At 45.2% G+C, this 24,613-nt stretch overlaps 19 non-coding genes across 19 annotated transcripts; all 19 read right to left on the minus strand.

Moving 5' to 3' along the window:
- Positions 1 to 78: 78 nt before the first annotated feature.
- On the minus strand, positions 79 to 269 carry LOC141185171 (U2 spliceosomal RNA). Its single transcript, XR_012259858.1, has one exon. It is a non-coding gene; the product is annotated as a U2 spliceosomal RNA (small nuclear RNA).
- A 1,120-nt stretch (positions 270 to 1,389) lies between these two features.
- On the minus strand, positions 1,390 to 1,580 carry LOC141188420 (U2 spliceosomal RNA). The gene has a single exon (XR_012262514.1). It is a non-coding gene; the product is annotated as a U2 spliceosomal RNA (small nuclear RNA).
- A 1,120-nt stretch (positions 1,581 to 2,700) lies between these two features.
- Positions 2,701 to 2,891, minus strand: LOC141188421 (U2 spliceosomal RNA). The gene has a single exon (XR_012262515.1). It is a non-coding gene; the product is annotated as a U2 spliceosomal RNA (small nuclear RNA).
- Positions 2,892 to 4,015: 1,124 nt separating this feature from the next.
- LOC141184587 (U2 spliceosomal RNA) lies at positions 4,016 to 4,206 on the minus strand. The gene has a single exon (XR_012259328.1). It is a non-coding gene; the product is annotated as a U2 spliceosomal RNA (small nuclear RNA).
- Positions 4,207 to 5,331: 1,125 nt separating this feature from the next.
- On the minus strand, positions 5,332 to 5,522 carry LOC141188422 (U2 spliceosomal RNA). The gene has a single exon (XR_012262516.1). It is a non-coding gene; the product is annotated as a U2 spliceosomal RNA (small nuclear RNA).
- A 1,122-nt stretch (positions 5,523 to 6,644) lies between these two features.
- On the minus strand, positions 6,645 to 6,835 carry LOC141188423 (U2 spliceosomal RNA). Its single transcript, XR_012262517.1, has one exon. It is a non-coding gene; the product is annotated as a U2 spliceosomal RNA (small nuclear RNA).
- A 1,125-nt stretch (positions 6,836 to 7,960) lies between these two features.
- LOC141188425 (U2 spliceosomal RNA) lies at positions 7,961 to 8,151 on the minus strand. The gene has a single exon (XR_012262518.1). It is a non-coding gene; the product is annotated as a U2 spliceosomal RNA (small nuclear RNA).
- Positions 8,152 to 9,270: 1,119 nt separating this feature from the next.
- Positions 9,271 to 9,461, minus strand: LOC141188426 (U2 spliceosomal RNA). Its single transcript, XR_012262519.1, has one exon. It is a non-coding gene; the product is annotated as a U2 spliceosomal RNA (small nuclear RNA).
- A 1,122-nt stretch (positions 9,462 to 10,583) lies between these two features.
- On the minus strand, positions 10,584 to 10,774 carry LOC141188427 (U2 spliceosomal RNA). The gene has a single exon (XR_012262520.1). It is a non-coding gene; the product is annotated as a U2 spliceosomal RNA (small nuclear RNA).
- A 1,119-nt stretch (positions 10,775 to 11,893) lies between these two features.
- On the minus strand, positions 11,894 to 12,084 carry LOC141188428 (U2 spliceosomal RNA). Its single transcript, XR_012262521.1, has one exon. It is a non-coding gene; the product is annotated as a U2 spliceosomal RNA (small nuclear RNA).
- Positions 12,085 to 13,205: 1,121 nt separating this feature from the next.
- Positions 13,206 to 13,396, minus strand: LOC141188429 (U2 spliceosomal RNA). Its single transcript, XR_012262522.1, has one exon. It is a non-coding gene; the product is annotated as a U2 spliceosomal RNA (small nuclear RNA).
- Positions 13,397 to 14,519: 1,123 nt separating this feature from the next.
- On the minus strand, positions 14,520 to 14,710 carry LOC141188430 (U2 spliceosomal RNA). Its single transcript, XR_012262523.1, has one exon. It is a non-coding gene; the product is annotated as a U2 spliceosomal RNA (small nuclear RNA).
- A 1,120-nt stretch (positions 14,711 to 15,830) lies between these two features.
- LOC141184901 (U2 spliceosomal RNA) lies at positions 15,831 to 16,021 on the minus strand. The gene has a single exon (XR_012259613.1). It is a non-coding gene; the product is annotated as a U2 spliceosomal RNA (small nuclear RNA).
- Positions 16,022 to 17,140: 1,119 nt separating this feature from the next.
- Positions 17,141 to 17,331, minus strand: LOC141188432 (U2 spliceosomal RNA). Its single transcript, XR_012262525.1, has one exon. It is a non-coding gene; the product is annotated as a U2 spliceosomal RNA (small nuclear RNA).
- Positions 17,332 to 18,452: 1,121 nt separating this feature from the next.
- Positions 18,453 to 18,643, minus strand: LOC141188433 (U2 spliceosomal RNA). Its single transcript, XR_012262526.1, has one exon. It is a non-coding gene; the product is annotated as a U2 spliceosomal RNA (small nuclear RNA).
- Positions 18,644 to 19,763: 1,120 nt separating this feature from the next.
- On the minus strand, positions 19,764 to 19,954 carry LOC141188434 (U2 spliceosomal RNA). The gene has a single exon (XR_012262527.1). It is a non-coding gene; the product is annotated as a U2 spliceosomal RNA (small nuclear RNA).
- A 1,119-nt stretch (positions 19,955 to 21,073) lies between these two features.
- LOC141188436 (U2 spliceosomal RNA) lies at positions 21,074 to 21,264 on the minus strand. The gene has a single exon (XR_012262528.1). It is a non-coding gene; the product is annotated as a U2 spliceosomal RNA (small nuclear RNA).
- A 1,121-nt stretch (positions 21,265 to 22,385) lies between these two features.
- Positions 22,386 to 22,576, minus strand: LOC141188437 (U2 spliceosomal RNA). The gene has a single exon (XR_012262529.1). It is a non-coding gene; the product is annotated as a U2 spliceosomal RNA (small nuclear RNA).
- A 1,120-nt stretch (positions 22,577 to 23,696) lies between these two features.
- Positions 23,697 to 23,887, minus strand: LOC141188438 (U2 spliceosomal RNA). The gene has a single exon (XR_012262530.1). It is a non-coding gene; the product is annotated as a U2 spliceosomal RNA (small nuclear RNA).
- Positions 23,888 to 24,613: the final 726 nt, after the last annotated feature.

The raw sequence follows: 24,613 nt of genomic DNA on the forward strand, positions 1-24,613 counted from the left end.
CCCAAAATCCGACAAACAAGCAAAATGAACAAAAAGCATTGAATTCAATTCTTTCTGATTTTAGAAACTGCATTAAAGAAGGGGTGCACCGGTCCTGGAGATACTGCAATACCAGGTCAATGCGTGGAGTGGACAGAGCAAGCTCTTTTTCCATCTGCCTGTTCTAAAAATCCATTTAATATATGGTCCCCAGATAGGGGACGTATCAGATATTAAACTGATAAGAACAGATACTACACTTGATCTTAGCCAAAAGGCCGAGAAGCGATAACCAGAATTGGTTTCCGACTACGGTGCCACCCAAGGATTCTGAAAAGTCCATTTGTGGAGATGGCCACCTGGACTCCCGTTAAGAAGACATGCTGTCAACCTCTAGATCCCTCACATGCCTGCACTTTTCGGCTTGCTGCTGCTGCAATCCACGCGTTTTAGATCTGCATAACTCCACCTCTTTTAGCACAGTACCCTCAACCCCCGGCTGTTCCCACCCGCCTCAACACCGTTGGAAGGGAGGAGAACCAATTAAGGCGGGGGGGGGGTGGAACGAGCAGCTGTCTACCCTTAGCAGGAGGGTTGCTGATTAATTACCTCTCCTGCTGCTGCTGCTGCTGGCTGTCCAGCAGCAGACTGAAGGTGGCTGCTGCTGTGCGCAGGTATATAAAGGCTCAGAGCCTATTATGACACGCGCAGCCAGCGTTCCATTGCCACATTCCGTCTACTGCAGGCGGGATACCTGGATGGCTGAATGTCACTGAGAAGCTCACAGAGACCGCCATAAGCAACAGTTTAAAAGAATGCCACAGACTAATCAACCAAACTTTTTGGGTTGGTTTCTCTTTTATAGTCTGCAGGCATTAAATGAAAGAAGTCAGTGTTCCAGCAGAGGGAGACAACGTTTCAGAAAAGGCATTGTAGCAAACCAAAAAAGAAATTTTAAGCGCAGCAGAGTAACCAGCTCACATACCTGTTAGCTCAGGTGAGTTTAAAAGGCTGCTGTTGATAACAAGGGCATTTGCTAAATAGATGGTGTGTGTGCAACAATATACTGAAAGGTCAATTATATTGTGCAGCTTATCTCACCACCTGTAGTTATTTAGGTGAAAGCTCCAAAATGCTTGCCTAATATGTCTGTTTATCCAAAAGGAAGTATAGAGGGAGAGCTAGATAGATAGCATTGCATTACATTACATTACATGGCAATGCAATGCACAGTTGCTGAAGTTGAACCAAAATGAGCTTGTCATCTGGCTTCTGCAACTTTTAACATGAAAAATCCAATGAGGAGAAGAAAAGCAAAGCCAAAGAGTCCATCCCAAAATCCGACAAACAAGCAAAATGAACAAAAAGCATTGAATTCAATTCTTTCTGATTTTAGAAACTGCATTAAAGAAGGGGTGCACCGGTCCTGGAGATACTGCAATACCAGGTCAATGCGTGGAGTGGACAGAGCAAGCTCTTTTTCCATCTCCCTGTTCTAAAAATCCATTTAATATATGGTCCCCAGATAGGGGACGTATCAGATATTAAACTGATAAGAACAGATACTACACTTGATCTTAGCCAAAAGGCCGAGAAGCGATAACCAGAATTGGTTTCTGACTACGGTGCCACCCAAGGATTCTGAAAAGTCCATTTGTGGAGATGGCCACCTGGACTCCCGTTAAGAAGACATGCTGTCAACCTCTAGATCCCTCACATGCCTGCACTTTTCGGCTTGCTGCTGCTGCAATCCACGCGTTTTAGATCTGCATAACTCCACCTCTTTTAGCACAGTACCCTCAACCCCCGGCTGTTCCCACCCGCCTCAACACCGTTGGAAGGGTGGAGAACCAATTAAGGCGGGGGGGGGGTGGAACGAGCAGCTGTCTACCCTTAGCAGGAGGGTTGCTGATTAATTACCTCTCCTGCTGCTGCTGCTGCTGGCTGTCCAGCAGCAGACTGAAGGTGGCTGCTGCTGTGCGCAGGTATATAAAGGCTCAGAGCCTATTATGACACGCGCAGCCAGCGTTCCATTGCTACATTCCGTCTACTGCAGGCGGGATACCTGGATGGCTGAATGTCACTGAGAAGCTCACAGAGACCGCCATAAGCAACAGTTTAAAAGAATGCCACAGACTAATCAACCAAACTTTTTGGGTTGGTTTCTCTTTTATAGTCTGCAGGCATTAAATGAAAGAAGTCAGTGTTCCAGCAGAGGGAGACAACGTTTCAGAAAAGGCATTGTAGCAAACCAAAAAAGAAATTTTAAGCGCAGCAGAGTAACCAGCTCACATACCTGTTAGCTCAGGTGAGTTTAAAAGGCTGCTGTTGATAACAAGGGCATTTGCTAAATAGATGGTGTGTGTGCAACAATATACTGAAAGGTCAATTATATTGTGCAGCTTATCTCACCACCTGTAGTTATTTAGGTGAAAGCTCCAAAATGCTTGCCTAATATGTCTGTTTATCCAAAAGGAAGTATAGAGGGAGAGCTAGATAGATAGCATTGCATTACATTACATTACATGGCAATGCAATGCACAGTTGCTGAAGTTGAACCAAAATGAGCTTGTCATCTGGCTTCTGCAACTTTTAACATGAAAAATCCAATGAGGAGAAGAAAAGCAAAGCCAAAGAGTCCATCCCAAAATCCGACAAACAAGCAAAATGAACAAAAAGCATTGAATTCAATTCTTTCTGATTTTAGAAACTGCATTAAAGAAGGGGTGCACCGGTCCTGGAGATACTGCAATACCAGGTCAATGCGTGGAGTGGACAGAGCAAGCTCTTTTTCCATCTCCCTGTTCTAAAAATCCATTTAATATATGGTCCCCAGATAGGGGACGTATCAGATATTAAACTGATAAGAACAGATACTACACTTGATCTTAGCCAAAAGGCCGAGAAGCGATAACCAGAATTGGTTTCCGACTACGGTGCCACCCAAGGATTCTGAAAAGTCCATTTGTGGAGATGGCCACCTGGACTCCCGTTAAGAAGACATGCTGTCAACCTCTAGATCCCTCACATGCCTGCACTTTTCGGCTTGCTGCTGCTGCAATCCACGCGTTTTAGATCTGCATAACTCCACCTCTTTTAGCACAGTACCCTCAACCCCCGGCTGTTCCCACCCGCCTCTACACCGTTGGAAGGGAGGAGAACCAATTAAGGCGGGGGGGGGGGGGGTGGAACGAGCAGCTGTCTACCCTTAGCAGGAGGGTTGCTGATTAATTACCTCTCCTGCTGCTGCTGCTGCTGGCTGTCCAGCAGCAGACTGAAGGTGGCTGCTGCTGTGCGCAGGTATATAAAGGCTCAGAGCCTATTATGACACGCGCAGCCAGCGTTCCATTGCCACATTCCGTCTACTGCAGGCGGGATACCTGGATGGCTGAATGTCACTGAGAAGCTCACAGAGACCGCCATAAGCAACAGTTTAAAAGAATGCCACAGACTAATCAACCAAACTTTTTGGGTTGGTTTCTCTTTTATAGTCTGCAGGCATTAAATGAAAGAATTCAGTGTTCCAGCAGAGGGAGACAACGTTTCAGAAAAGGCATTGTAGCAAACCAAAAAAGAAATTTTAAGCGCAGCAGAGTAACCAGCTCACATACCTGTTAGCTCAGGTGAGTTTAAAAGGCTGCTGTTGATAACAAGGGCATTTGCTAAATAGATGGTGTGTGTGCAACAATATACTGAAAGGTCAATTATATTGTGCAGCTTATCTCACCACCTGTAGTTATTTAGGTGAAAGCTCCAAAATGCTTGCCTAATATGTCTGTTTATCCAAAAGGAAGTATAGAGGGAGAGCTAGATAGATAGCATTGCATTACATTACATTACATGGCAATGCAATGCACAGTTGCTGAAGTTGAACCAAAATGAGCTTGTCATCTGGCTTCTGCAACTTTTAACATGAAAAATCCAATGAGGAGAAGAAAAGCAAAGCCAAAGAGTCCATCCCAAAATCCGACAAACAAGCAAAATGAACAAAAAGCATTGAATTCAATTCTTTCTGATTTTAGAAACTGCATTAAAGAAGGGGTGCACCGGTCCTGGAGATACTGCAATACCAGGTCAATGCGTGGAGTGGACAGAGCAAGCTCTTTTTCCATCTCCCTGTTCTAAAAATCCATTTAATATATGGTCCCCAGATAGGAGACGTATCAGATATTAAACTGATAAGAACAGATACTACACTTGATCTTAGCCAAAAGGCCGAGAAGCGATAACCAGAATTGGTTTCTGACTACGGTGCCACCCAAGGATTCTGAAAAGTCCATTTGTGGAGATGGCCACCTGGACTCCCGTTAAGAAGACATGCTGTCAACCTCTAGATCCCTCACATGCCTGCACTTTTCGGCTTGCTGCTGCTGCAATCCACGCGTTTTAGATCTGCATAACTCCACCTCTTTTAGCACAGTACCCTCAACCCCCGGCTGTTCCCACCCGCCTCAACACCGTTGGAAGGGAGGAGAACCAATTAAGGCGGGGGGGGTGGGGGGTGGAACGAGCAGCTGTCTACCCTTAGCAGGAGGGTTGCTGATTAATTACCTCTCCTGCTGCTGCTGCTGCTGGCTGTCCAGCAGCAGACTGAAGGTGGCTGCTGCTGTGCGCAGGTATATAAAGGCTCAGAGCCTATTATGACACGCGCAGCCAGCGTTCCATTGCCACATTCCGTCTACTGCAGGCGGGATACCTGGATGGCTGAATGTCACTGAGAAGCTCACAGAGACCGCCATAAGCAACAGTTTAAAAGAATGCCACAGACTAATCAACCAAACTTTTTGGGTTGGTTTCTCTTTTATAGTCTGCAGGCATTAAATGAAAGAAGTCAGTGTTCCAGCAGAGGGAGACAACGTTTCAGAAAAGGCATTGTAGCAAACCAAAAAAGAAATTTTAAGCGCAGCAGAGTAACCAGCTCACATACCTGTTAGCTCAGGTGAGTTTAAAAGGCTGCTGTTGATAACAAGGGCATTTGCTAAATAGATGGTGTGTGTGCAACAATATACTGAAAGGTCAATTATATTGTGCAGCTTATCTCACCACCTGTAGTTATTTAGGTGAAAGCTCCAAAATGCTTGCCTAATATGTCTGTTTATCCAAAAGGAAGTATAGAGGGAGAGCTAGATAGATAGCATTGCATTACATTACATTACATGGCAATGCAATGCACAGTTGCTGAAGTTGAACCAAAATGAGCTTGTCATCTGGCTTCTGCAACTTTTAACATGAAAAATCCAATGAGGAGAAGAAAAGCAAAGCCAAAGAGTCCATCCCAAAATCCGACAAACAAGCAAAATGAACAAAAAGCATTGAATTCAATTCTTTCTGATTTTAGAAACTGCATTAAAGAAGGGGTGCACCGGTCCTGGAGATACTGCAATACCAGGTCAATGCGTGGAGTGGACAGAGCAAGCTCTTTTTCCATCTCCCTGTTCTAAAAATCCATTTAATATATGGTCCCCAGATAGGGGACGTATCAGATATTAAACTGATAAGAACAGATACTACACTTGATCTTAGCCAAAAGGCCGAGAAGCGATAACCAGAATTGGTTTCCGACTACGGTGCCACCCAAGGATTCTGAAAAGTCCATTTGTGGAGATGGCCACCTGGACTCCCGTTAAGAAGACATGCTGTCAACCTCTAGATCCCTCACATGCCTGCACTTTTCGGCTTGCTGCTGCTGCAATCCACGCGTTTTAGATCTGCATAACTCCACCTCTTTTAGCACAGTACCCTCAACCCCCGGCTGTTCCCACCCGCCTCAACACCGTTGGAAGGGAGGAGAACCAATTAAGGCGGGGGGGGGGGGTGGAACGAGCAGCTGTCTACCCTTAGCAGGAGGGTTGCTGATTAATTACCTCTCCTGCTGCTGCTGCTGCTGGCTGTCCAGCAGCAGACTGAAGGTGGCTGCTGCTGTGCGCAGGTATATAAAGGCTCAGAGCCTATTATGACACGCGCAGCCAGCGTTCCATTGCCACATTCCGTCTACTGCAGGCGGGATACCTGGATGGCTGAATGTCACTGAGAAGCTCACAGAGACCGCCATAAGCAACAGTTTAAAAGAATGCCACAGACTAATCAACCAAACTTTTTGGGTTGGTTTCTCTTTTATAGTCTGCAGGCATTAAATGAAAGAAGTCAGTGTTCCAGCAGAGGGAGACAACGTTTCAGAAAAGGCATTGTAGCAAACCAAAAAAGAAATTTTAAGCGCAGCAGAGTAACCAGCTCACATACCTGTTAGCTCAGGTGAGTTTAAAAGGCTGCTGTTGATAAGAAGGGCATTTGCTAAATAGATGGTGTGTGTGCAACAATATACTGAAAGGTCAATTATATTGTGCAGCTTATCTCACCACCTGTAGTTATTTAGGTGAAAGCTCCAAAATGCTTGCCTAATATGTCTGTTTATCCAAAAGGAAGTATAGAGGGAGAGCTAGATAGATAGCATTGCATTACATTACATTACATGGCAATGCAATGCACAGTTGCTGAAGTTGAACCAAAATGAGCTTGTCATCTGGCTTCTGCAACTTTTAACATGAAAAATCCAATGAGGAGAAGAAAAGCAAAGCCAAAGAGTCCATCCCAAAATCCGACAAACAAGCAAAATGAACAAAAAGCATTGAATTCAATTCTTTCTGATTTTAGAAACTGCATTAAAGAAGGGGTGCACCGGTCCTGGAGATACTGCAATACCAGGTCAATGCGTGGAGTGGACAGAGCAAGCTCTTTTTCCATCTCCCTGTTCTAAAAATCCATTTAATATATGGTCCCCAGATAGGGGACGTATCAGATATTAAACTGATAAGAACAGATACTACACTTGATCTTAGCCAAAAGGCCGAGAAGCGATAACCAGAATTGGTTTCCGACTACGGTGCCACCCAAGGATTCTGAAAAGTCCATTTGTGGAGATGGCCACCTGGACTCCCGTTAAGAAGACATGCTGTCAACCTCTAGATCCCTCACATGCCTGCACTTTTCGGCTTGCTGCTGCTGCAATCCACGCGTTTTAGATCTGCATAACTCCACCTCTTTTAGCACAGTACCCTCAACCCCCGGCTGTTCCCACCCGCCTCAACACCGTTGGAAGGGAGGAGAACCAATTAAGGCGGGGGGGGTGGGGGGTGGAACGAGCAGCTGTCTACCCTTAGCAGGAGGGTTGCTGATTAATTACCTCTCCTGCTGCTGCTGCTGCTGGCTGTCCAGCAGCAGACTGAAGGTGGCTGCTGCTGTGCGCAGGTATATAAAGGCTCAGAGCCTATTATGACACGCGCAGCCAGCGTTCCATTGCCACATTCCGTCTACTGCAGGCGGGATACCTGGATGGCTGAATGTCACTGAGAAGCTCACAGAGACCGCCATAAGCAACAGTTTAAAAGAATGCCACAGACTAATCAACCAAACTTTTTGGGTTGGTTTCTCTTTTATAGTCTGCAGGCATTAAATGAAAGAAGTCAGTGTTCCAGCAGAGGGAGACAACGTTTCAGAAAAGGCATTGTAGCAAACCAAAAAAGAAATTTTAAGCGCAGCAGAGTAACCAGCTCACATACCTGTTAGCTCAGGTGAGTTTAAAAGGCTGCTGTTGATAACAAGGGCATTTGCTAAATAGATGGTGTGTGTGCAACAATATACTGAAAGGTCAATTATATTGTGCAGCTTATCTCACCACCTGTAGTTATTTAGGTGAAAGCTCCAAAATGCTTGCCTAATATGTCTGTTTATCCAAAAGGAAGTATAGAGGGAGAGCTAGATAGATAGCATTGCATTACATTACATTACATGGCAATGCAATGCACAGTTGCTGAAGTTGAACCAAAATGAGCTTGTCATCTGGCTTCTGCAACTTTTAACATGAAAAATCCAATGAGGAGAAGAAAAGCAAAGCCAAAGAGTCCATCCCAAAATCCGACAAACAAGCAAAATGAACAAAAAGCATTGAATTCAATTCTTTCTGATTTTAGAAACTGCATTAAAGAAGGGGTGCACCGGTCCTGGAGATACTGCAATACCAGGTCAATGCGTGGAGTGGACAGAGCAAGCTCTTTTTCCATCTCCCTGTTCTAAAAATCCATTTAATATATGGTCCCCAGATAGGGGACGTATCAGATATTAAACTGATAAGAACAGATACTACACTTGATCTTAGCCAAAAGGCCGAGAAGCGATAACCAGAATTGGTTTCCGACTACGGTGCCACCCAAGGATTCTGAAAAGTCCATTTGTGGAGATGGCCACCTGGACTCCCGTTAAGAAGACATGCTGTCAACCTCTAGATCCCTCACATGCCTGCACTTTTCGGCTTGCTGCTGCTGCAATCCACGCGTTTTAGATCTGCATAACTCCACCTCTTTTAGCACAGTACCCTCAACCCCCGGCTGTTCCCACCCGCCTCAACACCGTTGGAAGGGAGGAGAACCAATTAAGGCGGGGGGGGGTGGAACGAGCAGCTGTCTACCCTTAGCAGGAGGGTTGCTGATTAATTACCTCTCCTGCTGCTGCTGCTGCTGGCTGTCCAGCAGCAGACTGAAGGTGGCTGCTGCTGTGCGCAGGTATATAAAGGCTCAGAGCCTATTATGACACGCGCAGCCAGCGTTCCATTGCCACATTCCGTCTACTGCAGGCGGGATACCTGGATGGCTGAATGTCACTGAGAAGCTCACAGAGACCGCCATAAGCAACAGTTTAAAAGAATGCCACAGACTAATCAACCAAACTTTTTGGGTTGGTTTCTCTTTTATAGTCTGCAGGCATTAAATGAAAGAAGTCAGTGTTCCAGCAGAGGGAGACAACGTTTCAGAAAAGGCATTGTAGCAAACCAAAAAAGAAATTTTAAGCGCAGCAGAGTAACCAGCTCACATACCTGTTAGCTCAGGTGAGTTTAAAAGGCTGCTGTTGATAACAAGGGCATTTGCTAAATAGATGGTGTGTGTGCAACAATATACTGAAAGGTCAATTATATTGTGCAGCTTATCTCACCACCTGTAGTTATTTAGGTGAAAGCTCCAAAATGCTTGCCTAATATGTCTGTTTATCCAAAAGGAAGTATAGAGGGAGAGCTAGATAGATAGCATTGCATTACATTACATTACATGGCAATGCAATGCACAGTTGCTGAAGTTGAACCAAAATGAGCTTGTCATCTGGCTTCTGCAACTTTTAACATGAAAAATCCAATGAGGAGAAGAAAAGCAAAGCCAAAGAGTCCATCCCAAAATCCGACAAACAAGCAAAATGAACAAAAAGCATTGAATTCAATTCTTTCTGATTTTAGAAACTGCATTAAAGAAGGGGTGCACCGGTCCTGGAGATACTGCAATACCAGGTCAATGCGTGGAGTGGACAGAGCAAGCTCTTTTTCCATCTCCCTGTTCTAAAAATCCATTTAATATATGGTCCCCAGATAGGGGACGTATCAGATATTAAACTGATAAGAACAGATACTACACTTGATCTTAGCCAAAAGGCCGAGAAGCGATAACCAGAATTGGTTTCCGACTACGGTGCCACCCAAGGATTCTGAAAAGTCCATTTGTGGAGATGGCCACCTGGACTCCCGTTAAGAAGACATGCTGTCAACCTCTAGATCCCTCACATGCCTGCACTTTTCGGCTTGCTGCTGCTGCAATCCACGCGTTTTAGATCTGCATAACTCCACCTCTTTTAGCACAGTACCCTCAACCCCCGGCTGTTCCCACCCGCCTCAACACCGTTGGAAGGGAGGAGAACCAATTAAGGCGGGGGGGGGGGGTGGAACGAGCAGCTGTCTACCCTTAGCAGGAGGGTTGCTGATTAATTACCTCTCCTGCTGCTGCTGCTGCTGGCTGTCCAGCAGCAGACTGAAGGTGGCTGCTGCTGTGCGCAGGTATATAAAGGCTCAGAGCCTATTATGACACGCGCAGCCAGCGTTCCATTGCCACATTCCGTCTACTGCAGGCGGGATACCTGGATGGCTGAATGTCACTGAGAAGCTCACAGAGACCGCCATAAGCAACAGTTTAAAAGAATGCCACAGACTAATCAACCAAACTTTTTGGGTTGGTTTCTCTTTTATAGTCTGCAGGCATTAAATGAAAGAAGTCAGTGTTCCAGCAGAGGGAGACAACGTTTCAGAAAAGGCATTGTAGCAAACCAAAAAAGAAATTTTAAGCGCAGCAGAGTAACCAGCTCACATACCTGTTAGCTCAGGTGAGTTTAAAAGGCTGCTGTTGATAACAAGGGCATTTGCTAAATAGATGGTGTGTGTGCAACAATATACTGAAAGGTCAATTATATTGTGCAGCTTATCTCACCACCTGTAGTTATTTAGGTGAAAGCTCCAAAATGCTTGCCTAATATGTCTGTTTATCCAAAAGGAAGTATAGAGGGAGAGCTAGATAGATAGCATTGCATTACATTACATTACATGGCAATGCAATGCACAGTTGCTGAAGTTGAACCAAAATGAGCTTGTCATCTGGCTTCTGCAACTTTTAACATGAAAAATCCAATGAGGAGAAGAAAAGCAAAGCCAAAGAGTCCATCCCAAAATCCGACAAACAAGCAAAATGAACAAAAAGCATTGAATTCAATTCTTTCTGATTTTAGAAACTGCATTAAAGAAGGGGTGCACCGGTCCTGGAGATACTGCAATACCAGGTCAATGCGTGGAGTGGACAGAGCAAGCTCTTTTTCCATCTCCCTGTTCTAAAAATCCATTTAATATATGGTCCCCAGATAGGGGACGTATCAGATATTAAACTGATAAGAACAGATACTACACTTGATCTTAGCCAAAAGGCCGAGAAGCGATAACCAGAATTGGTTTCCGACTACGGTGCCACCCAAGGATTCTGAAAAGTCCATTTGTGGAGATGGCCACCTGGACTCCCGTTAAGAAGACATGCTGTCAACCTCTAGATCCCTCACATGCCTGCACTTTTCGGCTTGCTGCTGCTTCAATCCACGCGTTTTAGATCTGCATAACTCCACCTCTTTTAGCACAGTACCCTCAACCCCCGGCTGTTCCCACCCGCCTCAACACCGTTGGAAGGGAGGAGAACCAATTAAGGCGGGGGGGGGTGGAACGAGCAGCTGTCTACCCTTAGCAGGAGGGTTGCTGATTAATTACCTCTCCTGCTGCTGCTGCTGCTGGCTGTCCAGCAGCAGACTGAAGGTGGCTGCTGCTGTGCGCAGGTATATAAAGGCTCAGAGCCTATTATGACACGCGCAGCCAGCGTTCCATTGCCACATTCCGTCTACTGCAGGCGGGATACCTGGATGGCTTAATGTCACTGAGAAGCTCACAGAGACCGCCATAAGCAACAGTTTAAAAGAATGCCACAGACTAATCAACCAAACTTTTTGGGTTGGTTTCTCTTTTATAGTCTGCAGGCATTAAATGAAAGAAGTCAGTGTTCCAGCAGAGGGAGACAACGTTTCAGAAAAGGCATTGTAGCAAACCAAAAAAGAAATTTTAAGCGCAGCAGAGTAACCAGCTCACATACCTGTTAGCTCAGGTGAGTTTAAAAGGCTGCTGTTGATAACAAGGGCATTTGCTAAATAGATGGTGTGTGTGCAACAATATACTGAAAGGTCAATTATATTGTGCAGCTTATCTCACCACCTGTAGTTATTTAGGTGAAAGCTCCAAAATGCTTGCCTAATATGTCTGTTTATCCAAAAGGAAGCATAGAGGGAGAGCTAGATAGATAGCATTGCATTACATTACATTACATGGCAATGCAATGCACAGTTGCTGAAGTTGAACCAAAATGAGCTTGTCATCTGGCTTCTGCAACTTTTAACATGAAAAATCCAATGAGGAGAAGAAAAGCAAAGCCAAAGAGTCCATCCCAAAATCCGACAAACAAGCAAAATGAACAAAAAGCATTGAATTCAATTCTTTCTGATTTTAGAAACTGCATTAAAGAAGGGGTGCACCGGTCCTGGAGATACTGCAATACCAGGTCAATGCGTGGAGTGGACAGAGCAAGCTCTTTTTCCATCTCCCTGTTCTAAAAATCCATTTAATATATGGTCCCCAGATAGGGGACGTATCAGATATTAAACTGATAAGAACAGATACTACACTTGATCTTAGCCAAAAGGCCGAGAAGCGATAACCAGAATTGGTTTCCGACTACGGTGCCACCCAAGGATTCTGAAAAGTCCATTTGTGGAGATGGCCACCTGGACTCCCGTTAAGAAGACATGCTGTCAACCTCTAGATCCCTCACATGCCTGCACTTTTCGGCTTGCTGCTGCTGCAATCCACGCGTTTTAGATCTGCATAACTCCACCTCTTTTAGCACAGTACCCTCAACCCCCGGCTGTTCCCACCCGCCTCAACACCGTTGGAAGGGAGGAGAACCAATTAAGGCGGGGGGGGGGGTGGAACGAGCAGCTGTCTACCCTTAGCAGGAGGGTTGCTGATTAATTACCTCTCCTGCTGCTGCTGCTGCTGGCTGTCCAGCAGCAGACTGAAGGTGGCTGCTGCTGTGCGCAGGTATATAAAGGCTCAGAGCCTATTATGACACGCGCAGCCAGCGTTCCATTGCCACATTCCGTCTACTGCAGGCGGGATACCTGGATGGCTGAATGTCACTGAGAAGCTCACAGAGACCGCCATAAGCAACAGTTTAAAAGAATGCCACAGACTAATCAACCAAACTTTTTGGGTTGGTTTCTCTTTTATAGTCTGCAGGCATTAAATGAAAGAAGTCAGTGTTCCAGCAGAGGGAGACAACGTTTCAGAAAAGGCATTGTAGCAAACCAAAAAAGAAATTTTAAGCGCAGCAGAGTAACCAGCTCACATACCTGTTAGCTCAGGTGAGTTTAAAAGGCTGCTGTTGATAACAAGGGCATTTGCTAAATAGATGGTGTGTGTGCAACAATATACTGAAAGGTCAATTATATTGTGCAGCTTATCTCACCACCTGTAGTTATTTAGGTGAAAGCTCCAAAATGCTTGCCTAATATGTCTGTTTATCCAAAAGGAAGTATAGAGGGAGAGCTAGATAGATAGCATTGCATTACATTACATTACATGGCAATGCAATGCACAGTTGCTGAAGTTGAACCAAAATGAGCTTGTCATCTGGCTTCTGCAACTTTTAACATGAAAAATCCAATGAGGAGAAGAAAAGCAAAGCCAAAGAGTCCATCCCAAAATCCGACAAACAAGCAAAATGAACAAAAAGCATTGAATTCAATTCTTTCTGATTTTAGAAACTGCATTAAAGAAGGGGTGCACCGGTCCTGGAGATACTGCAATACCAGGTCAATGCGTGGAGTGGACAGAGCAAGCTCTTTTTCCATCTCCCTGTTCTAAAAATCCATTTAATATATGGTCCCCAGATAGGGGACGTATCAGATATTAAACTGATAAGAACAGATACTACACTTGATCTTAGCCAAAAGGCCGAGAAGCGATAACCAGAATTGGTTTCCGACTACGGTGCCACCCAAGGATTCTGAAAAGTCCATTTGTGGAGATGGCCACCTGGACTCCCGTTAAGAAGACATGCTGTCAACCTCTAGATCCCTCACATGCCTGCACTTTTCGGCTTGCTGCTGCTGCAATCCACGCGTTTTAGATCTGCATAACTCCACCTCTTTTAGCACAGTACCCTCAACCCCCGGCTGTTCCCACCCGACTCAACACCGTTGGAAGGGAGGAGAACCAATTAAGGCGGGGGGGGGGGGGTGGAACGAGCAGCTGTCTACCCTTAGCAGGAGGGTTGCTGATTAATTACCTCTCCTGCTGCTGCTGCTGCTGGCTGTCCAGCAGCAGACTGAAGGTGGCTGCTGCTGTGCGCAGGTATATAAAGGCTCAGAGCCTATTATGACACGCGCAGCCAGCGTTCCATTGCCACATTCCGTCTACTGCAGGCGGGATACCTGGATGGCTGAATGTCACTGAGAAGCTCACAGAGACCGCCATAAGCAACAGTTTAAAAGAATGCCACAGACTAATCAACCAAACTTTTTGGGTTGGTTTCTCTTTTATAGTCTGCAGGCATTAAATGAAAGAAGTCAGTGTTCCAGCAGAGGGAGACAACGTTTCAGAAAAGGCATTGTAGCAAACCAAAAAATAAATTTTAAGCGCAGCAGAGTAACCAGCTCACATACCTGTTAGCTCAGGTGAGTTTAAAAGGCTGCTGTTGATAACAAGGGCATTTGCTAAATAGATGGTGTGTGTGCAACAATATACTGAAAGGTCAATTATATTGTGCAGCTTATCTCACCACCTGTAGTTATTTAGGTGAAAGCTCCAAAATGCTTGCCTAATATGTCTGTTTATCCAAAAGGAAGTATAGAGGGAGAGCTAGATAGATAGCATTGCATTACATTACATTACATGGCAATGCAATGCACAGTTGCTGAAGTTGAACCAAAATGAGCTTGTCATCTGGCTTCTGCAACTTTTAACATGAAAAATCCAATGAGGAGAAGAAAAGCAAAGCCAAAGAGTCCATCCCAAAATCCGACAAACAAGCAAAATGAACAAAAAGCATTGAATTCAATTCTTTCTGATTTTAGAAACTGCATTAAAGAAGGGGTGCACCGGTCCTGGAGATACTGCAATACCAGGTCAATGCGTGGAGTGGACAGAGCAAGCTCTTTTTCCATCTCCCTGTTCTAAAAATCCATTTAATATATGGTCCCCAGATAGGGGACGTATCAGATATTAAACTGATAAGAACAGATACTACACTTGATCTTAGCCAAAAGGCCGAGAAGCGATAACCAGAATTGGTTTCCGACTACGGTGCCACCCAAGGATTCTGAAAAGTCCATTTGTGGAGATGGCCACCTGGACTCCCGTTAAGAAGACATGCTGTCAACCTCTAGATCCCTCACATGCCTGCACTTTTCGGCTTGCTGCTGCTGCAATCCACGCGTTTTAGATCTGCATAACTCCACCTCTTTTAGCACAGTACCCTCAACCCCCGGCTGTTCCCACCCGCCTCAACACCGTTGGAAGGGAGGAGAACCAATTAAGGCGGGGGGGGGGTGGAACGAGCAGCTGTCTACCCTTAGCAGGAGGGTTGCTGATTAATTACCTCTCCTGCTGCTGCTGCTGCTGGCTGTCCAGCAGCAGACTGAAGGTGGCTGCTGCTGTGCGCAGGTATATAAAGGCTCAGAGCCTATTATGACACGCGCAGCCAGCGTTCCATTGCCACATTCCGTCTACTGCAGGCGGGATACCTGGATGGCTGAATGTCACTGAGAAGCTCACAGAGACCGCCATAAGCAACAGTTTAAAAGAATGCCACAGACTAATCAACCAAACTTTTTGGGTTGGTTTCTCTTTTATAGTCTGCAGGCATTAAATGAAAGAAGTCAGTGTTCCAGCAGAGGGAGACAACGTTTCAGAAAAGGCATTGTAGCAAACCAAAAAAGAAATTTTAAGCGCAGCAGAGTAACCAGCTCACATACCTGTTAGCTCAGGTGAGTTTAAAAGGCTGCTGTTGATAACAAGGGCATTTGCTAAATAGATGGTGTGTGTGCAACAATATACTGAAAGGTCAATTATATTGTGCAGCTTATCTCACCACCTGTAGTTATTTAGGTGAAAGCTCCAAAATGCTTGCCTAATATGTCTGTTTATCCAAAAGGAAGTATAGAGGGAGAGCTAGATAGATAGCATTGCATTACATTACATTACATGGCAATGCAATGCACAGTTGCTGAAGTTGAACCAAAATGAGCTTGTCATCTGGCTTCTGCAACTTTTAACATGAAAAATCCAATGAGGAGAAGAAAAGCAAAGCCAAAGAGTCCATCCCAAAATCCGACAAACAAGCAAAATGAACAAAAAGCATTGAATTCAATTCTTTCTGATTTTAGAAACTGCATTAAAGAAGGGGTGCACCGGTCCTGGAGATACTGCAATACCAGGTCAATGCGTGGAGTGGACAGAGCAAGCTCTTTTTCCATCTCCCTGTTCTAAAAATCCATTTAATATATGGTCCCCAGATAGGGGAGGTATCAGATATTAAACTGATAAGAACAGATACTACACTTGATCTTAGCCAAAAGGCCGAGAAGCGATAACCAGAATTGGTTTCCGACTACGGTGCCACCCAAGGATTCTGAAAAGTCCATTTGTGGAGATGGCCACCTGGACTCCCGTTAAGAAGACATGCTGTCAACCTCTAGATCCCTCACATGCCTGCACTTTTCGGCTTGCTGCTGCTGCAATCCACGCGTTTTAGATCTGCATAACTCCATCTCTTTTAGCACAGTACCCTCAACCCCCGGCTGTTCCCACCCGCCTCAACACCGTTGGAAGGGAGGAGAACCAATTAAGGCGGGGGGGGGTGGAACGAGCAGCTGTCTACCCTTAGCAGGAGGGTTGCTGATTAATTACCTCTCCTGCTGCTGCTGCTGCTGGCTGTCCAGCAGCAGACTGAAGGTGGCTGCTGCTGTGCGCAGGTATATAAAGGCTCAGAGCCTATTATGACACGCGCAGCCAGCGTTCCATTGCCACATTCCGTCTACTGCAGGCGGGATACCTGGATGGCTGAATGTCACTGAGAAGCTCACAGAGACCGCCATAAGCAACAGTTTAAAAGAATGCCACAGACTAATCAACCAAACTTTTTGGGTTGGTTTCTCTTTTATAGTCTGCAGGCATTAAATGAAAGAAGTCAGTGTTCCAGCAGAGGGAGACAACGTTTCAGAAAAGGCATTGTAGCAAACCAAAAAAGAAATTTTAAGCGCAGCAGAGTAACCAGCTCACATACCTGTTAGCTCAGGTGAGTTTAAAAGGCTGCTGTTGATAACAAGGGCATTTGCTAAATAGATGGTGTGTGTGCAACAATATACTGAAAGGTCAATTATATTGTGCAGCTTATCTCACCACCTGTAGTTATTTAGGTGAAAGCTCCAAAATGCTTGCCTAATATGTCTGTTTATCCAAAAGGAAGTATAGAGGGAGAGCTAGATAGATAGCATTGCATTACATTACATTACATGGCAATGCAATGCACAGTTGCTGAAGTTGAACCAAAATGAGCTTGTCATCTGGCTTCTGCAACTTTTAACATGAAAAATCCAATGAGGAGAAGAAAAGCAAAGCCAAAGAGTCCATCCCAAAATCCGACAAACAAGCAAAATGAACAAAAAGCATTGAATTCAATTCTTTCTGATTTTAGAAACTGCATTAAAGAAGGGGTGCACCGGTCCTGGAGATACTGCAATACCAGGTCAATGCGTGGAGTGGACAGAGCAAGCTCTTTTTCCATCTCCCTGTTCTAAAAATCCATTTAATATATGGTCCCCAGATAGGGGACGTATCAGATATTAAACTGATAAGAACAGATACTACACTTGATCTTAGCCAAAAGGCCGAGAAGCGATAACCAGAATTGGTTTCCGACTACGGTGCCACCCAAGGATTCTGAAAAGTCCATTTGTGGAGATGGCCACCTGGACTCCCGTTAAGAAGACATGCTGTCAACCTCTAGATCCCTCACATGCCTGCACTTTTCGGCTTGCTGCTGCTGCAATCCACGCGTTTTAGATCTGCATAACTCCACCTCTTTTAGCACAGTACCCTCAACCCCCGGCTGTTCCCACCCGCCTCAACACCGTTGGAAGGGAGGAGAACCAATTAAGGCGGGGGGGGGGGTGGAACGAGCAGCTGTCTACCCTTAGCAGGAGGGTTGCTGATTAATTACCTCTCCTGCTGCTGCTGCTGCTGGCTGTCCAGCAGCAGACTGAAGGTGGCTGCTGCTGTGCGCAGGTATATAAAGGCTCAGAGCCTATTATGACACGCGCAGCCAGCGTTCCATTGCCACATTCCGTCTACTGCAGGCGGGATACCTGGATGGCTGAATGTCACTGAGAAGCTCACAGAGACCGCCATAAGCAACAGTTTAAAAGAATGCCACAGACTAATCAACCAAACTTTTTGGGTTGGTTTCTCTTTTATAGTCTGCAGGCATTAAATGAAAGAAGTCAGTGTTCCAGCAGAGGGAGACAACGTTTCAGAAAAGGCATTGTAACAAACCAAAAAAGAAATTTTAAGCGCAGCAGAGTAACCAGCTCACATACCTGTTAGCTCAGGTGAGTTTAAAAGGCTGCTGTTGATAACAAGGGCATTTGCTAAATAGATGGTGTGTGTGCAACAATATACTGAAAGGTCAATTATATTGTGCAGCTTATCTCACCACCTGTAGTTATTTAGGTGAAAGCTCCAAAATGCTTGCCTAATATGTCTGTTTATCCAAAAGGAAGTATAGAGGGAGAGCTAGATAGATAGCATTGCATTACATTACATTACATGGCAATGCAATGCACAGTTGCTGAAGTTGAACCAAAATGAGCTTGTCATCTGGCTTCTGCAACTTTTAACATGAAAAATCCAATGAGGAGAAGAAAAGCAAAGCCAAAGAGTCCATCCCAAAATCCGACAAACAAGCAAAATGAACAAAAAGCATTGAATTCAATTCTTTCTGATTTTAGAAACTGCATTAAAGAAGGGGTGCACCGGTCCTGGAGATACTGCAATACCAGGTCAATGCGTGGAGTGGACAGAGCAAGCTCTTTTTCCATCTCCCTGTTCTAAAAATCCATTTAATATATGGTCCCCAGATAGGGGACGTATCAGATATTAAACTGATAAGAACAGATACTACACTTGATCTTAGCCAAAAGGCCGAGAAGCGATAACCAGAATTGGTTTCCGACTACGGTGCCACCCAAGGATTCTGAAAAGTCCATTTGTGGAGATGGCCACCTGGACTCCCGTTAAGAAGACATGCTGTCAACCTCTAGATCCCTCACATGCCTGCACTTTTCGGCTTGCTGCTGCTGCAATCCACGCGTTTTAGATCTGCATAACTCCACCTCTTTTAGCACAGTACCCTCAACCCCCGGCTGTTCCCACCCGCCTCAACACCGTTGGAAGGGAGGAGAACCAATTAAGGCGGGGGGGGGGTGGAACGAGCAGCTGTCTACCCTTAGCAGGAGGGTTGCTGATTAATTACCTCTCCTGCTGCTGCTGCTGCTGGCTGTCCAGCAGCAGACTGAAGGTGGCTGCTGCTGTGCGCAGGTATATAAAGGCTCAGAGCCTATTATGACACGCGCAGCCAGCGTTCCATTGCCACATTCCGTCTACTGCAGGCGGGATACCTGGATGGCTGAATGTCACTGAGAAGCTCACAGAGACCGCCATAAGCAACAGTTTAAAAGAATGCCACAGACTAATCAACCAAACTTTTTGGGTTGGTTTCTCTTTTATAGTCTGCAGGCATTAAATGAAAGAAGTCAGTGTTCCAGCAGAGGGAGACAACGTTTCAGAAAAGGCATTGTAGCAAACCAAAAAAGAAATTTTAAGCGCAGCAGAGTAACCAGCTCACATACCTGTTAGCTCAGGTGAGTTTAAAAGGCTGCTGTTGATAACAAGGGCATTTGCTAAATAGATGGTGTGTGTGCAACAATATACTGAAAGGTCAATTATATTGTGCAGCTTATCTCACCACCTGTAGTTATTTAGGTGAAAGCTCCAAAATGCTTGCCTAATATGTCTGTTTATCCAAAAGGAAGTATAGAGGGAGAGCTAGATAGATAGCATTGCATTACATTACATTACATGGCAATGCAATGCACAGTTGCTGAAGTTGAACCAAAATGAGCTTGTCATCTGGCTTCTGCAACTTTTAACATGAAAAATCCAATGAGTAGAAGAAAAGCAAAGCCAAAGAGTCCATCCCAAAATCCGACAAACAAGCAAAATGAACAAAAAGCATTGAATTCAATTCTTTCTGATTTTAGAAACTGCATTAAAGAAGGGGTGCACCGGTCCTGGAGATACTGCAATACCAGGTCAATGCGTGGAGTGGACAGAGCAAGCTCTTTTTCCATCTCCCTGTTCTAAAAATCCATTTAATATATGGTCCCCAGATAGGGGACGTATCAGATATTAAACTGATAAGAACAGATACTACACTTGATCTTAGCCAAAAGGCCGAGAAGCGATAACCAGAATTGGTTTCCGACTACGGTGCCACCCAAGGATTCTGAAAAGTCCATTTGTGGAGATGGCCACCTGGACTCCCGTTAAGAAGACATGCTGTCAACCTCTAGATCCCTCACATGCCTGCACTTTTCGGCTTGCTGCTGCTGCAATCCACGCGTTTTAGATCTGCATAACTCCACCTCTTTTAGCACAGTACCCTCAACCCCCGGCTGTTCCCACCCGCCTCAACACCGTTGGAAGGGAGGAGAACCAATTAAGGCGGGGGGGGGGTGGAACGAGCAGCTGTCTACCCTTAGCAGGAGGGTTGCTGATTAATTACCTCTCCTGCTGCTGCTGCTGCTGGCTGTCCAGCAGCAGACTGAAGGTGGCTGCTGCTGTGCGCAGGTATATAAAGGCTCAGAGCCTATTATGACACGCGCAGCCAGCGTTCCATTGCCACATTCCGTCTACTGCAGGCGGGATACCTGGATGGCTGAATGTCACTGAGAAGCTCACAGAGACCGCCATAAGCAACAGTTTAAAAGAATGCCACAGACTAATCAACCAAACTTTTTGGGTTGGTTTCTCTTTTATAGTCTGCAGGCATTAAATGAAAGAAGTCAGTGTTCCAGCAGAGGGAGACAACGTTTCAGAAAAGGCATTGTAGCAAACCAAAAAAGAAATTTTAAGCGCAGCAGAGTAACCAGCTCACATACCTGTTAGCTCAGGTGAGTTTAAATGCTGCTGTTGATAACAAGGGCATTTGCTAAATAGATGGTGTGTGTGCAACAATATACTGAAAGGTCAATTATATTGTGCAGCTTATCTCACCACCTGTAGTTATTTAGGTGAAAGCTCCAAAATGCTTGCCTAATATGTCTGTTTATCCAAAAGGAAGTATAGAGGGAGAGCTAGATAGATAGCATTGCATTACATTACATTACATGGCAATGCAATGCACAGTTGCTGAAGTTGAACCAAAATGAGCTTGTCATCTGGCTTCTGCAACTTTTAACATGAAAAATCCAATGAGGAGAAGAAAAGCAAAGCCAAAGAGTCCATCCCAAAATCCGACAAACAAGCAAAATGAACAAAAAGCATTGAATTCAATTCTTTCTGATTTTAGAAACTGCATTAAAGAAGGGGTGCACCGGTCCTGGAGATACTGCAATACCAGGTCAATGCGTGGAGTGGACAGAGCAAGCTCTTTTTCCATCTCCCTGTTCTAAAAATCCATTTAATATATGGTCCCCAGATAGGGGACGTATCAGATATTAAACTGATAAGAACAGATACTACACTTGATCTTAGCCAAAAGGCCGAGAAGCGATAACCAGAATTGGTTTCCGACTACGGTGCCACCCAAGGATTCTGAAAAGTCCATTTGTGGAGATGGCCACCTGGACTCCCGTTAAGAAGACATGCTGTCAACCTCTAGATCCCTCACATGCCTGCACTTTTCGGCTTGCTGCTGCTGCAATCCACGCGTTTTAGATCTGCATAACTCCACCTCTTTTAGCACAGTACCCTCAACCCCCGGCTGTTCCCACCCGCCTCAACACCGTTGGAAGGGAGGAGAACCAATTAAGGCGGGGGGGGGGGTGGAACGAGCAGCTGTCTACCCTTAGCAGGAGGGTTGCTGATTAATTACCTCTCCTGCTGCTGCTGCTGCTGGCTGTCCAGCAGCAGACTGAAGGTGGCTGCTGCTGTGCGCAGGTATATAAAGGCTCAGAGCCTATTATGACACGCGCAGCCAGCGTTCCATTGCCACATTCCGTCTACTGCAGGCGGGATACCTGGATGGCTGAATGTCACTGAGAAGCTCACAGAGACCGCCATAAGCAACAGTTTAAAAGAATGCCACAGACTAATCAACCAAACTTTTTGGGTTGGTTTCTCTTTTATAGTCTGCAGGCATTAAATGAAAGAAGTCAGTGTTCCAGCAGAGGGAGACAACGTTTCAGAAAAGGCATTGTAGCAAACCAAAAAAGAAATTTTAAGCGCAGCAGAGTAACCAGCTCACATACCTGTTAGCTCAGGTGAGTTTAAAAGGCTGCTGTTGATAACAAGGGCATTTGCTAAATAGATGGTGTGTGTGCAACAATATACTGAAAGGTCAATTATATTGTGCAGCTTATCTCACCACCTGTAGTTATTTAGGTGAAAGCTCCAAAATGCTTGCCTAATATGTCTGTTTATCCAAAAGGAAGTATAGAGGGAGAGCTAGATAGATAGCATTGCATTACATTACATTACATGGCAATGCAATGCACAGTTGCTGAAGTTGAACCAAAATGAGCTTGTCATCTGGCTTCTGCAACTTTTAACATGAAAAATCCAATGAGGAGAAGAAAAGCAAAGCCAAAGAGTCCATCCCAAAATCCGACAAACAAGCAAAATGAACAAAAAGCATTGAATTCAATTCTTTCTGATTTTAGAAACTGCATTAAAGAAGGGGTGCACCGGTCCTGGAGATACTGCAATACCAGGTCAATGCGTGGAGTGGACAGAGCAAGCTCTTTTTCCATCTCCCTGTTCTAAAAATCCATTTAATATATGGTCCCCAGATAGGGGACGTATCAGATATTAAACTGATAAGAACAGATACTACACTTGATCTTAGCCAAAAGGCCGAGAAGCGATAACCAGAATTGGTTTCCGACTACGGTGCCACCCAAGGATTCTGAAAAGTCCATTTGTGGAGATGGCCACCTGGACTCCCGTTAAGAAGACATGCTGTCAACCTCTAGATCCCTCACATGCCTGCACTTTTCGGCTTGCTGCTGCTGCAATCCACGCATTTTAGATCTGCATAACTCCACCTCTTTTAGCACAGTACCCTCAACCCCCGGCTGTTCCCACCCGCCTCAACACCGTTGGAAGGGAGGAGAACCAATTAAGGCGGGGGGGGGGTGGAACGAGCAGCTGTCTACCCTTAGCAGGAGGGTTGCTGATTAATTACCTCTCCTGCTGCTGCTGCTGCTGGCTGTCCAGCAGCAGACTGAAGGTGGCTGCTGCTGTGCGCAGGTATATAAAGGCTCAGAGCCTATTATGACACGCGCAGCCAGCGTTCCATTGCCACATTCCGTCTACTGCAGGCGGGATACCTGGATGGCTGAATGTCACTGAGAAGCTCACAGAGACCGCCATAAGCAACAGTTTAAAAGAATGCCACAGACTAATCAACCAAACTTTTTGGGTTGGTTTCTCTTTTATAGTCTGCAGGCATTAAATGAAAGAAGTCAGTGTTCCAGCAGAGGGAGACAACGTTTCAGAAAAGGCATTGTAGCAAACCAAAAAAGAAATTTTAAGCGCAGCAGAGTAACCAGCTCACATACCTGTTAGCTCAGGTGAGTTTAAAAGGCTGCTGTTGATAACAAGGGCATTTGCTAAATAGATGGTGTGTGTGCAACAATATACTGAAAGGTCAATTATATTGTGCAGCTTATCTCACCACCTGTAGTTATTTAGGTGAAAGCTCCAAAATGCTTGCCTAATATGTCTGTTTATCCAAAAGGAAGTATAGAGGGAGAGCTAGATAGATAGCATTGCATTACATTACATTACATGGCAATGCAATGCACAGTTGCTGAAGTTGAACCAAAATGAGCTTGTCATCTGGCTTCTGCAACTTTTAACATGAAAAATCCAATGAGGAGAAGAAAAGCAAAGCCAAAGAGTCCATCCCAAAATCCGACAAACAAGCAAAATGAACAAAAAGCATTGAATTCAATTCTTTCTGATTTTAGAAACTGCATTAAAGAAGGGGTGCACCGGTCCTGGAGATACTGCAATACCAGGTCAATGCGTGGAGTGGACAGAGCAAGCTCTTTTTCCATCTCCCTGTTCTAAAAATCCATTTAATATATGGTCCCCAGATAGGGGACGTATCAGATATTAAACTGATAAGAACAGATACTACACTTGATCTTAGCCAAAAGGCCGAGAAGCGATAACCAGAATTGGTTTCCGACTACGGTGCCACCCAAGGATTCTGAAAAGTCCATTTGTGGAGATGGCCACCTGGACTCCCGTTAAGAAGACATGCTGTCAACCTCTAGATCCCTCACATGCCTGCACTTTTCGGCTTGCTGCTGCTGCAATCCACGCGTTTTAGATCTGCATAACTCCACCTCTTTTAGCACAGTACCCTCAACCCCCGGCTGTTCCCACCCGCCTCAACACCGTTGGAAGGGAGGAGAACCAATTAAGGCGGGGGGGGGGGGGTGGAACGAGCAGCTGTCTACCCTTAGCAGGAGGGTTGCTGATTAATTACCTCTCCTGCTGCTGCTGCTGCTGGCTGTCCAGCAGCAGACTGAAGGTGGCTGCTGCTGTGCGCAGGTATATAAAGGCTCAGAGCCTATTATGACACGCGCAGCCAGCGTTCCATTGCCACATTCCGTCTACTGCAGGCGGGATACCTGGATGGCTGAATGTCACTGAGAAGCTCACAGAGACCGCCATAAGCAACAGTTTAAAAGAATGCCACAGACTAATCAACCAAACTTTTTGGGTTGGTTTCTCTTTTATAGTCTGCAGGCATTAAATGAAAGAAGTCAGTGTTCCAGCAGAGGGAGACAACGTTTCAGAAAAGGCATTGTAGCAAACCAAAAAAGAAATTTTAAGCGCAGCAGAGTAACCAGCTCACATACCTGTTAGCTCAGGTGAGTTTAAAAGGCT

This window comes from Phyllobates terribilis, unplaced genomic scaffold (genome assembly GCF_046119375.1).
Source record: "Phyllobates terribilis strain yellow unplaced genomic scaffold, ASM4611937v1 Scaffold_40__1_contigs__length_11209783, whole genome shotgun sequence".
In the NCBI taxonomy this organism is placed as follows: Eukaryota; Metazoa; Chordata; class Amphibia; order Anura; family Dendrobatidae; genus Phyllobates; species Phyllobates terribilis.